We start from the raw sequence: 14,367 nt of genomic DNA, 5'->3' as shown, positions 1-14,367 counted from the left end.
ATCAACACAAAAGGATTCAAGCAGCAGCCCTCAAATCCAGGATGGCCCGTTACACAGAGGAGATGTGGTGCTGGTGGGTCCAGAATCAACAGCAGCTCCCTGAATGGTTCCAGTTCCTGACAACAAATGCTGTGAATAATGCTGTCCATTGGCCCACACCGGCCACACCAACACCTAATAAGCAGTACAAAAAATAATAAATAAGCAAATGAAATAAGAGAATGAGCATGACTGAATCTTGACAGAAAACTTTATCCCACAGAGCATTACATTATAGCCAATTACTGTCATTCATACAGCACAATAAGTTGTTAAAATGTCAAATTAAGTAAAGCTACAATAGGTCACAGTTGGTGGAGACTTTTTGGGACATTAGATCTGCAACGTTTCATTTGTACAACCAGAAACCCAAACTATATGAAAAGGTTTGTGGAGGGATTGTGAATAATGTCATCAGCCTAGAATCTTTTAATCACAAGGATATTTTCACATGGATGGCTTACCAGGCTAGGCTAATATAATAACAGCTAATGAAACAAAGCTAATTTAACAAAAGGGTGCTAGGGCTATGAAGTACTTGGACCCAAACTTGGTACAAATTAACCATTTTTAATTTGAGTTTAGTATTTCTTTAAAGGGACTTTACAGAGTTTTGAATTTTTATGCTCGCGATTGCCCCCTCTGGCCAAAAGCGTAACGGCAGCTTCAATAGTAGGCTCGTGCACGAGGCGCACATTCTGTACGTGCACACTCGTTAACGAAAATAACAGCTGAGACGAAGCTCTGTGGAGCTGACGGGGGTCAGCTTCACAGAGCTCTGAGAACTGACAGTCTCTTGTGTGTGTGTGCATGTGTGTGTGTGTGGTGGTGGTGGTGGTGGTGGTGGGGGGGGGGGGGGGGGCAGAGGACAGGGGAACACGCAGCTAATTTATTAAATAATTTGGTTCTGTACCTTTCTCTTCAGCACAGCCGACAAAGATTTATAAGGGGTCAGTTCTCCTGCATGCTCAGATCATTCCATTCCCTTGCTTGAAAAATTGTTCCAAAATGAAAGTTGAACCCACATCTGTGAATTGAATGCCGTTCGGCGAGTCTCAAATAAAAATTTGGGCCTCTTACTGTAAAAAAAATATATCATTAATGTAAAAACAAAATTCTGAAACAATCAAATTCACAGGTCTTCTGCATGAAAGCCCAAAATTTTACTAGGCAAGCTAAATCGCCAGTGGTGTTTTCTGTATCTGTAACATTTATATCCTTAATGACAGCTGAAACAACGTTCAAAGAATGGTTCGGAGGGCGATGCCTGAGCGTGAACGTGCATGAAGCAGCCTGCTCGACTCGAGCATCTCTCTTTTTCTGTGATTTTACAGAAAAATAGGCAATCACAGTAAAAATGCCAGGGCTCATTCTACAGGACCAGGGCATTGCAGGAGAATGTATGAAGAAGACATGTATTATTTCTATACATGTTTTGGATGTCAAACTTCCATAATGCCCCTTTAAGTTATGTGGCTAGGTATTTGATGTAATCTGTTAGAGGACATTTTCTGTCGAAATATCTTTAAAAATAAAACACGCTCTTACCAGTTAGCATTTCTAAGTCTGTGTGCATTTTGAAGTTCCCACGTTTCTAAAGCTCTCCTTTCACCATTTAAATTACCTCTGTTTTGCCTGTTCTCATTCCCTCTTGCTGCTGGCTCAAAACTGCATGGCTGTGCACCTTCAGTATTATAAATAACTGTAAATTTGTGTTCAAATTCTGACGCCTCGGCCTGCTGCTGTGAATCCATTGCTTAGTAGAGTCGGAAATGTTTTCCTCCGTGTGCATCACTTCCGGTTTCCAGCTAGAGACACCGTTTTAAACCGGATTAGCTAGGTAAGCAGAGTTGGATCATTAATAACTCGTTATTTTTTTTTTCAAATAGCTTCCTTTTATTCAATGAAAATATAAAGTTTCGGCATACAGGAGTGATGTGTTCAGTTCCCTCGGTTCTTGTTAAGACTATCAGCAGCACTGAAGTCTGAATATATTGAATGAAAACAGTGTTTTAAGTGAACCTGTTTGCAGACATACGCGCCACCACTTCTGACTTTGACTTATCAGCATACTGGGACTTTTTTTTTGTAGGCTACATTGCGTTCTGGTAATTTTATCATTTATTAGTCGAAATGTCTGAGTTCTGAAAAAAAAATCTTTCCAAAAACATCAGCCATCCACAGTCCAACCCCAGCGCAGCCCTTCCCGATACTTCGAACATGCGCTCCATGAAGGGCCCATTTCGCCTAAAAGGTGCATCACAACATGTATCACAATGCACTGATGGAAAGAAGGGGTGAGAGTCTATCAGAGGCTTCTGGTAGAGGACCCGAGTTTGGAAGGAAGAGAGACCACCTGTGGAGGGTGAGATGGGAATTTTCATATTAATCAGAAGTCGCTCTAGACATGTTTGTTGTCTGTTATTTTAACTCATTCACTACCACTGACCACTAAAGTTGTCAATTGCGTCTTTTAATGGGGTGGGCCTGGGAACGAGCTTGCGCATCGTGAGAGTAAACTTCACGTCTCTAAAGTTTATTTTCACCCATGTGTGTCACATGCCACATGATCATGAAGCAGACAATTGATGAATTAGGAGATTGGTTTAGGACACCGCTATGCCTAAAACAAGGCATAAACTAGAAAAGCATCTGCAGCTCACACTGCAACAACAGATTGTGAATGAACAGAAAATGCTAGAAACACACTGATTATTCCTGAAGAAGTGAGTCTACTCTTTATTTTGGGAAGTACTTACAAGGCCATAGAGCACAGTGATCGAGTTAACTGACAGGGTTTTAAAAAACTGGTCAGGATGGTTTTTTTCCCATCACTTCCAATTCTAAAATATTAAATAAACCTTCAGTCTCTTTAAATTAATATATATTGCAAACACGCTGAACAGAGTGCCCGGTACATATTAACTTTTTAATTAAACAGTTTCACTTAAAGTAGGAACATTTCACCTGATATTGCCAGAACACACAATCTCTCTCACCTGGAGGTTGGTTTATGCTTGACGCGTCCGCGAGGTCCACACGGCTCCGCGCGGAAAAGTTGCGTCATTTTAACAACCACGCCCCTCCACCGCGCCTCCGCACGGCCCAAGATTTCCGCAACACGCACCTCAGAAAATTTCTAACCACGCGGACAGACGGACATGGAAAAACATGGCGGATCGGCAAGAACTACTGTGGCAGAGGTTCGTAAATACAGACATTTGTATGATTCAGCTCTCAGAGATCACCGTGATCAACATGTTGTTAACAATTCTTGGAGAGAAATAACACGCACTGTCGGAAAAGACGAGGACGCTGTTAAAAATGCTGAAATGTCACGTTGTAAACAGTAGTTTCTACTTCTACTATGGTGTAGTGTTAGATGCATGCTGTAGAGCTCCATGCTGCCCCGTTCAGTTTGGGAGAATATTGGCTCACCGCAGAGACGAGCTGCATGAACCATAAACGCTGCGAGTTGTGAAGCGCGTTCCATCCGCGAGCCGCATCACTGTGCGGAAAGTAAATGCGTCAAGCATAAACCAAGCTTTAGTCTCCATGTAAACCTGAACTGCGCTGCTTGTGTGTAATCATATATCTCTAGGGGGCTTGCTGAAGAGGCTATAGTCATCTAGTCATCATAGAGCATCTGGACTTTTGCCACACACACACACACACACACACACACACTCACCTGGGGTATTTAAAACTTATAAACTGCCGATGATGTCAAAACTTTGAGATTGACCATCCTGATTGATTGATACTGTCCATTCACTCCTTTATTTCTTTAGTTTCTTTTGATTCATGTTTAGTTTTATACAAAGTCAACATTTCTCACACACAGATTGACTATGACTTAAAGTGAATTTGTTCTACATTTGTTCATTGATGTTTAAATACTGATTCATTTTTACCATACAATTTAGTTATGTACTTGTAGATGAAGTGGTGTTGAAGTGGCAATACAATTTGCTTTGTCATATAAAGCATGGCAGCAGTGAAAAAAGCTACACACTTTTTAGTTATATATCAACGTGTTACACTCAAAAGAAACAGAGCTGTCTCTCTCTCTCTCTCTCTCTCTCTCTCTCTCTCTCTCTGTGTGTGTGTGTGTGTGTGTGTGTGTGCTTGCGTGCGTGCGTGCGTGCGTGCGTGCGTGCGTGTGTGTGTGTGTGTGTGTGTGTGTGTGTGTGTGTGGTTAGTATTACAGTAAGCCAGGCTTTTACAACGAGCATTGATGCTCTGTCCTGGCAGCCACAATCACCTCATTACCTGTGGTGGTGACGTGGTGAAGACAGTGTGTTGAAAAGGAGATACAGCAGAAGGACGAAGTGAAAGTACATAATAGGTGAAGAAAACAGAGGATCATAATGTCAGAAAAGAACAAGATTAATAGACTGAAAAGACTGGGGAAAAAACAGAGCAACAAAGAAATAAACCGAGGGACGAAAGAGGAAATGCACCAAGAGAGCCATGTACAAGTGTGGCCTGGCTCAGGTCTTTAGGGGCAGCATCTGGATGTGTTTGTGTGTTCCACATCACCACAGTGGAAGAGCTTCAGTGTAGAAAGTAGGAGATCAACAACTTTCTCTTTTAGCATCTGTGGTACTGAAGTATTTGTGAATGTGTGCCTTTTTTTTTTTTTGGTTTGTTTTGTTTTTTGTCCCGTGTCCTGTCTGACTGTAAAGCGAACAGAATTGATATCTGAATGCTGGTGACAAGCCCAGATTTACTCTCAGGTGGAGCATCAAAGCTTCTGCTTCAATGTCATGCCTGATACATAAAACTTTATTGTTTATGTTTTTGGATGCTTTTTCATTACAACCAGACACAAAGAAAGAGCAGAAAGAGAAAGGACGAGACAAAAGGAAGAGGAGGGGGTTTCCACAACAATAAACAATCAGCGATGAACACGATTCTGCTTCTAGACCTGCAGAAAGCAAAAAAGAAAATAAAAAATAGGGACACTTAACAATACAACAAGAGCAAAATATCAATGCGTCAATCTAATGAGGAAATATAAAGTCAACGTTGTTTTGCTGAACAATCACACAATAATAAATCACAGTGCATTTAGTGCCAACCACAGCCTTAAGACACATGTTGAAAATGCCCAAGTCCGTACTTATGAGAGCACCATGTGAGCACCTGTGTGGGTATACGCACATGTATATGTACGTTTCTCTATAGGAGCGTCCAATAAAGAGTGTGAGGGGCCTTTTTGCACCAAAAACAACCACAAGGGACCATAAAGAAATTTAACAAAAATGTGATGGTTAATTGATATTTTATACATTTATTTTAAGCTTTAACGCCATTGGTTTATTTGGTACAACCAAATTGCATCTACAGCCCACACAAACAGATGAAAGAAACAGCGGGTGTTCATTTTTTTTTCCAAACTGATTCCCAAATAGCGAACAGTTTGTTATGTACTCTTTGTTTTAATGAGCATGTTTTCTTTCTCTTTGCACCAACTCATGTATTTCATTTTCTTATTGAAGCTCACAATAATTGTCTTGTTCAGAGTTGCTCCACCTGCTATAAAATCAGCTTGTTTCTTTTTATGAGTGTCTTGTGAAAACTATTCAGATTTTGCAGGCTTGTCAACATAATTTCATGAGTTGAAGAAAGTAAAAGCTCATATTGGCTGGTTAGTTATTTCTTTATTTGAGTTCTACAAAAAAAATAAAAACCTAAAGTGGCTGTAAAATTTCTGCTGCCCTGACTAAAACCAGTCAGTGTCAGAAAAGTGTAAAGAATCAAGGGACGTGGAAGCTGTGCAGAGTGAATAACGCCAGTGGCGCATTTACTTTTGCACTGGCCTGCATGTAATAATGAAACACCATGGTCATGACAAAGTTTGGCAATGCAGTCAGACACTTAATTATAACTTAAAATTATTTTTTTCTATTTTATCATTAATTCCTGTTTCATCCCAAAATTTTCCAAACGCATTTTCAAACTGCTTTTCTTTGAAAGTTCAACACAGCAATGTTTTTGGATTCATGTCAGAGACGGCTGCTCTTTTGGCAAGAAGAAGAACTAGCGCACATATTTCTTCAGATTTAGGAGGACGAACAGCCAGACTCAGTGTCTATAGTAGTAATAATCCCCAAAGAGGAAATGTCTTTTTCTCACTCTACTCCATGAAAAGGTCAGGGTCAGCTACAGATCTGTATTCAGTTTCTCACTTTTGTAGGGCAGATCCTTGGTGGCGCAAGGGTTGCAGGGCTGCCCTCAGTCTGAAAACTGGTCCAGGTAGGTGACATCTGAAGGTGGAATAGACTGCGCATCAAACATACTCATCAAAAACGTACTGTAGCGATTCCCCAGAAACCTAGTTCAGTTCAATGTGTGAGGGTTCCTACATAGCAGTGAAACAGCAAAGATACAGTGGGTATGTAAATTATTCAGACACCCTTCAATTTTTCATTTTGTTACATTGCAGCCATTTGGTAAAATCAATTAATTTAATTTTCCTCATTAATATAAACACAGAACCCCTTGTTGACAGAAAAACTGAAATTTAGAAACTTTTGCAGATTTATTAAAAAAGACAAACTGAATTATCACATGGTCCAAAGTATTCAGACCCTTTGCTGTCACACTCATGCATAACTCAGGTGCTTTCCATTTCATCTGATCATCCTTGAGATGGTCCTACACCTTCACTGGAGTACAGCTGTGATTGATTATACTGATTAGACTTGATTAGGAAAGCCACACACCTGTCTATATTAGACATTACAGCTCACAATGCATGTTAGAGCAAATGAGAATCATGAGGTCTAAGAAACTGCCTGAAGAGATCAGAGACAGAACTGTGGAAAGGCACAGATCTGGGCAAGGTTACAAAAATATCTTTGCTGCACTTAAGCTGGGTGGACACTGTGCGACTTTTTCACTCGTAGCACTCAGCTTCAGCTCAAACTGTACGACTTCCTCGCAGGGCAGATCTCACGAGTCATGTGCTCACTCTGTACGACCCAGTTCTCGGATGCGACCCGACTGCTCACACTGTACGTCTGGTAGCAACACGTCAGCCCTACAAAATACGCTAAAAATAGCAGTTTTTACGAAACACGTCAGACTTTTTGTCTTGTTTTGCCTGTTGTCCTTCGGGAGTGCTGCAGGAGGACACACAGGGATTTATGGGGGTTGGATGAGTAAAACGAAATAAAGAAAGTAAATCTGTGTTTTGTGATCAGTTTAATTTGACATGAACACGACAAACACGCTTTCTTGACAATCTTTGTGAGTAAAAAAACGTGTAGAAATAAAAACGAACAACGTGTGTTATTAGGGAAATAGCGGGCGAGCTGTGTTGATGCATGATTGCGCATGCGCCGTGAGCGGTTCTGGTACCTTTTGGGTCGCAGCTGCTCGCAGCGCCACTTCAACAGTGTGATACCCTCACGAGGGACGAGCAAAATTTCAAACATGCCAGAAGTTTGTGCGAGCTCACGATTGCTGATGTTAATCGCCTCTCGTAACCCCCTGTACACTACACAACGCTCGGCGCAAAACTCGCCCCGATCTTGTGGATTCTCGCACGAGTGGAAAATCGGCTCAAAAAAGTGAAAAAGTCGCACAGTGCACGCCCGACTTTAAGGTTTCTAAGAGCACAGTGGCCTCCATAATATTTAAATGGAAGACAGTGGGATGACCAGAACCCTTCCTAGAGCAGGCAGCCTGGCCAGACTGAGCTACTGGGGGAGAAGAGCCTTGGTGAGAGGTAAAGAAGAACCCAAATATCACTGTGGCTAAGCTCCAGAGATGCAGTCAAGAGATGGGAGAAAGTTGTAGAAAGTCAACCATCACTGCAGCCCCCCACCAGTCAGGGCTTTATGGCAGAGTGGCCCGTTGGAAGCCTCTCCTCAGAGCAAAACAAAGGAAAGCCTGCATGAAGTTTGCTGAAAGACTCCTGAAGGACTCCGAGATGGTGATAAATAAGATTCTCTGGTCCGATAAGACCAAGATAGACTTCTTTGGTCTTAAGTCTAAGCGGTATATGTGGAGAAAAGCAGGCACTGCTCATTACTTGTCCAATACAGACCCCAAAGTGAAGCATGGCAGTGGCAGCTTCATGCTGTGGGGGTGTTTTTCAGCTGCACGGACAGAAAGGTTACAATATAGGGAACAATGAATGTAAGTACAGGGATATCCTGGACAAGAAGCTTCTCCAGATTACAGCTAAAATAACGAAGGAGTCGCTTCACGACAACTCTGTGACTGTTCTTGAACAGCCCAGCCAGAACCCTGATGTAAACCCATTTGTGCATCTCTGGAGAGACCTAAAAATGGCTGTCCACCAACTTCCACCATCCAACCTGACAGAACTGGAGAGGATCTGCAAGAAGAACTGGCAGCTGGTCCCTAAATCCAGGTGTAAGAAACTTGTTGCATCTTTACCAAGAAGACTCATGTAGTAGCTCAAAGGGTGTTTCTACTAAAGACTGAACAAAGGGTCTGAATACTTAGAACCATGTGATGTTTCAGTATTTTTTTTATGAATTTGTGGACATTTCTAAAATTCTATGTTTTCTGTCAATATGGGGTGCTATGTGTATATTCATGAGGTGAAAACTAATTTAACTAATTTTAGTAAATGGCCACAATATAAGATGGGGGTCTGAATATTTCTGTACCCACTGTAAGTCCTAGACTTTTAGGAAGAAGAAATATATAAACTATATATATATATATATATATGGATTTATTTTGTAGACCAGGTGCTAAATGAGTTGGGTAGCTCATTTAAAGAGTAACTAAACCCCAAAGTAACCTTTTTTTCTCATAAACTGTACAACTGGGTCTTTACAAATGCATAATTTCTGTTTTTGTGCATTTTTGGCATGATTGTGTAAACTTGATTTAATCCAGAATTTAGGTCTAAAAACATCTTAGTGCTGCCCCCTGTGGGTTGAACTGTGGCTACTGTGTTTTAAATTTGTGATTGATGGGCTGGTACAATTTCATGTCATCAGTACAGTCTCCTCCCTGTCCCCCTCCATCCCCAGATGAAAGTTCCCCACACTTGGCCATGCCACTCCTTGCCTACTGGCAACGCCCACTTTCATAGCGTTTTTCAATACTTGACTAGGGGTGGAGTTACGTTTTCTGATGGTGCGCACTCCCTCTCTAAACATACTCCTCAAATACGTGCATGATGCCAGAGCCACTTTTGTTTAATGTGAAATACCTTGAATTACCATTTCTTGGGGCCTCATGTATCAGCCATACTTATGCACAGATCTTTGCGTATATCGCACGTAGGAACTAATTTACGCATTGCCTTGGTATTCATCATTTTGCACCTGTGCGTGGAAATGCTCCAAAATATAAGAAGACTTCAGACCATGTGTAGGACCAAAGGTCTCAGTCATCCACACATGTTCCTCAAACACAAATTATGTCACCCATTAAATAAATATTTCTGTGGAAAAACAGCTGTGTCGCATTATTGATACTACAACCCCCTATGGGAATATGACATTGGAGAATGGTTGGTTGTTTTTTGCAATCACAATTTTTCTCTTCCCATTTTTATGATGTTTTTAATCTTTTTAATTAAATAAAAATAATAATAATAATAATAATAATAATAATAATAATAATAATAATATGAATGTAATTGTATTACATAATATTTTTGTCCTTGTGAAATGCCTCGTGATTCGGCTTGAGATGCGCTACATAGAAGGTTGCTTCTATGAGATTATTATTAAGGATTTATCAGAGTGTGCTCTCTGGAGTAAACACATTTCCATGAGCGCACTGATCCATCTGGAGCTGTGCTGTGATTTGGGACCCTTTGTGGAGCGACATGTAAACCACACATATCTGATTCCAGTACAGAAGGATGAAGAGTTTTAGACTATTTATGCTGATGCAACATTGCTTTACTTTTTTTGTGTGGGACTTTGGAACTTATCGAAGGGTCAGTTTGATGTTTGCTGTTTGACAATAAATATAATTTTGATTGAATAATTTCCCAACAATCAAGACAGCAGCACAAGTGAAGGTCTGTGAAACACCTTGGTGACTAGATACCCAATAGCTACTTTGGGCCCCAGCCCTGTTTCACAGAAAATGACATGTCTGTAATTAAATGAATATATTTTTGTAACCACAAGGTCTATTTTATTACTTTTGGTCTCATTTTGTGGGGTTTGTTAAGATGTGTAAATATTAGTACACAGTGTACTTGATAACATGGAAAATTGTTCACCAATTCAGATGTTTTTTGCAGGAAGTACCATATTTGGGGACCCTAGGGTTTAAAACAGTTCCCTATGGGTAATATTTTTCATATCTCATTTTTTGTTTGTTTGTTTTTAATTAAAAAACACATTTAAAAATCTCATTTTCAACTTGCCTAAATCAGTTCAAAAAACACAAACAGGGCAGCTCTGAGCTTTCAAACCGGCTAATTCCATTTTGCTTTGAAGGATTTTACTACGTATTGAACCAAAAAACAAGCAGATGTCTTGTTGTAATACAGACAGGTTAAATACCATGTAGCTAGTTCCAATTTGTTTAAGGAAGCTCTAAAAGTGTGAAGAATATCCCATCAAACTGATGTTTTAAATTTTCAGTAATTTAAACTTTATAGTTTTATTCCAACAAAAACAGTTTAACTCCCATATATTGACACTGATTATGGTGTTATTAATAAGTATAGAGGTTATATTTGGGTTGTTTCGATCTGCTAAATTGATTTTATTCACCTTGTTTTTCCCCATGATTTCTCTAAATCAATGCATTTCATTAAGGCTGTAAACAGGCCGCAGCACAATCCCCACTAACATGAGTTTTGGCACGATGAGAAAGCAAATAAGCTTTCCAGCCATGTGCGGAGGGACTCTGGGGAGAGTTTGGATCTGTGCTGAGTAAAAAAGGGGGAAGTTGGCTGACTAATGAGAAAGATTGAAATGAGATCAATCTTGGATTACATACATTGAAAATCTGCTTTAATTGGAGCCACTCAATACAAAGAAATTGTTCTAAACTCACCAGAAGTAATGTTGATACAGCGTGTCTTTAGACTGTGGATCCCTTCTTTCTATTAATAAAATGAAAGTGAAGTCTCGCTCTCCCTCTCTCATTCCCTGAATGTGTCCCCACCCCCCACCCCACCACCTGACGGCTGTGATCTAGATTCATTACTTGTGAGATCTCCAGACCAACCTTGCACTTTGTCACAGAGCCCCCCCCCCCCCCCCTCCCCCCAACACACACACACACACACACACACACGCAGTCTCACTACAACCCCTTCAAAAACCACAACACACACTTTCTTCCCACCTCCTCACTGTTACCATCCATCTCTGAATCTCTGATTGGTTGTTGCTGAGTTACAAGCTCACCACAAGTTTTTTTGAAGCCAATAAAAGCTTTGGCTGCACTACTGCTTTTCACCAATTCAACATTCACTTTGTTTTTGCTTCATCTCATTCAAATCCATTGCTGCGTTGCTTTGTTTACTTCTTTTTTTTTCATGCTGGACTTAACCACCTTTTTTCATTCCTTTGATTTGTTCGAGGAACAAAACTTAATGAGGTAATTACTCAGAAAGTGGCAGAAGGACAGAGAAAGAGGCATGGATGTTGTGTTGTATGGGTTCAGCGACAAACTGACATAAAGGCACATTGTAAAGATTTATTCTACTATCATCTTTAAAGCATTTTACAAAGATTAATCTGCACAACTTTACTGTTCACTTACAGGCCAATGACATGGCACACACACACACACACATCCCCTTGTGTACACTAACAAACAGGCTAATATAAGACAACCTTGAGTGTGTGTGTGTGTGTGTGTGTGTGTGTGTGTGTGTGTGTGTGTGTGTGTGTGTGTGTGTGTGTGTGTGTGTGTGTGTGTGTGTGTGTGTGTGTGTGTGTAAATGCAGCAGATGGATGCTGCTGCTTTCGAGGTCATTAATAATCTTGCTCTCTCTCTCTCTCTCTCTCTCTCTCTCTCTCTCTCTGTCTCTCTCTGTCTCTTTCTGTCTCTGTCTCTGTCTCTCTATGTGTCTCTCTCTCTGTCTCTGTCTCTCTCTCTGTCTCTCTCTCTCTCTCTCTCTCTCTCTCTCTGTCTCTCTCTGTCTTTGTCTCTTTCTGTCTCTGTCTCTATCTCTCTATGTGTCTCTCTCTCTGTCTCTGTCTCTGTCTCTGTCTCTCTCTCTCCCTCTCTCTCTCTCTCTCTCTCTCTCTCTCTCTCTCTCTCTCTCTCTCTCTCTGTCTCTCTCTGTCTCTGTCTCTTTCTGTCTCTGTCTCTGTCTCTCTATGTGTCTCTCTCTCTGTCTCTGTCTCTCTCTCTCTCTCTGTCTCTGTCTCTCTCTCTCTCTCTCTGCATTTATATTTTATGGTCATATGTTACACATATATGTATTGTCCATGAACGGGGCTGCCTGCATAGATTCAGTAGACATGTATACACGTTTGCTCTAAGAATATTTTCCAGTGGTTCTAGAACAGAGCTGACAGGATCATTCATCTTCATTGCACGGTGCAGGGTGCTCTAGGTTTGCAAGCAGGACGGTGTGTGAGTGAGCAGCTGGAAGTGAATCTACACATAAACACAGAAACATGACATATGCTTTCTGGTGCTGGTTAACAAAATAATATATAAACAGATACCAAAAAGATGTTTATTCTAAGATATTTGAACAAAACCGGTTTGCTTTATGAATATTAAAAATTAAACTGACTTTTGGTGACAAATTGTAAACAACTTTCATGAGGGAATTTCTACATTATTACATAATGTCTGCAAGGCTTTCTATGTTTCCGAAACAACAAATCCATTTGATTTCAAGTGATTTGTGTATTTTTAGTCAAATTTAGTGCCACCAACCAGTAGCCCAATGAGATACTCATGCTGCAGTTACATTATGCTTGTCTTATAATTCTCTATGTTGTTTTTATGTAGCTGAGCTTCAATTTTAGTGGGGATGGTTCTCAGTGATTGTGAAAGCAAAGTTCCCAGTCTTAGAACAAACCGGAGGTTCTCACTAAATTGGATTTTTTTTAAATACAGTATATATATAATGACAAAAGATAACGCAGCCAGAGCTTAGGGGTGACAGGGGCTGCCAACGTGCCTCAGTCGGTAATTTCAAAAGTGTGATGACATTTGCCAGCTCAGAGTCTACAATTCAACTGACCTTTTTTTGTAATTTTTCAAGCTTAAGGTTACATTTTGAAAAGTGATTCCAGTAATCAGAGTGGCATGTTATAACTGAGTCAAGGTGGCTGAGAGCAGGAAATTGTTTCCTGTAATGCCGTCAGTTGACAGAATCACTGAATCAGCTCCAGTCCAGCTAAACATTGAATCCTTCAGTATTAAAAAAAATCTGGAAACAAAGCTGTAATAGTTTGTGCGAATCATTGCAATTGTTTTGCCATGATCTAATTAGCTTTTTATGTAAAAGTGAAATCAGAAATTGTAAAACATTGTTTGTTTTATCCTAGAATTCACTGATTTGTTAATTTAAAGAGTAAGTCCCCCACCCCCACCCCCCACCCCCACCCACCAGAATAGATTTAAACATCCTGTTTGAAAAATACACCAAAATAAGGGATTGCCTGGTGGACCGAGAGGGTCGATGTCTGGCACAATATTTATATTTTAAGTAGGATGCACCAAAATGTCCACAGCTATTAGACACTCATTTATATAGTCTATTAGCAAGAACATGTTTATTTGTGGGTGACTTTGCTTTTTTTTTTTTTTAAAAAAAACTAACAAATATGTTTTATGTGGTTTTCACTATGAGCCGTGGACTTGCTAAGAATAAACCCTCCTCAGCTGACAGTTTCTAAAAATACATTCAACTCTTTAACTTACTAGTTTCAACATTTTCAAGAAAGTTTATCCTTAACAAATATCCACTGATTAGAGGAAAAGCAATGATAAAAATTATCTCCCATAGGGGACTGTCATCAGAGATGGTTGATATGACCTGTGAAGGAGAATTATTTTCTCCTTCACAAAATAGGTGTTACTAATATTACATCTTTCTAAACCCTCTAGTGTGTGTGAAAAATGTCAAAAAACAACTGAGGAGCTACAGTACAAGCAAACATGCATGAGGTGCTTTGACAAATCTCTGGCTCATTTCTGCAAACTGAATGGCCGCTGTCATGAATTGAGAACAAATTCCAGCTTTCTTCCAACACAGCAGCATTGCTTTCCATTCTGTCACACACTCTTCCTAAATGCATTGAGAAATACTCTCAGTCTTGGAGCAGAAAAATGATTTACAAATGCAAAGAGGACATCACACTGTCAGACTAAACAAAGGCTGTCAGTGTG

The 14,367-nt window shown here is 40.2% G+C and overlaps 1 protein-coding gene across 3 annotated transcripts in view; it reads left to right on the top strand.

Moving 5' to 3' along the window:
- Positions 1–14,367, top strand: part of zgc:172282 (leucine-rich repeat and fibronectin type III domain-containing protein 1-like protein) — a 273,026-nt gene that overhangs the window by 150,912 nt on the left and 107,747 nt on the right. Inside the window, exon 1 of one of the 3 annotated variants that reach the window (XM_054742728.2) lies at positions 11,472–11,607. The exons of the other annotated variants lie outside the window; for them this stretch is intronic. The gene's annotated coding sequence lies outside the window, so the exon portion shown is untranslated. Of the gene's footprint in view, positions 1–11,471; positions 11,608–14,367 lie in introns of those variants that run through there. 3 annotated transcript variants of the gene reach the window in all.

The sequence above is a fragment of the Nothobranchius furzeri genome, chromosome 13, assembly GCF_043380555.1.
Source record: "Nothobranchius furzeri strain GRZ-AD chromosome 13, NfurGRZ-RIMD1, whole genome shotgun sequence".
Classification (NCBI taxonomy): domain Eukaryota; kingdom Metazoa; phylum Chordata; class Actinopteri; order Cyprinodontiformes; family Nothobranchiidae; genus Nothobranchius; species Nothobranchius furzeri.
This window is presented reverse-complemented; position numbering and strand designations above follow the sequence as displayed.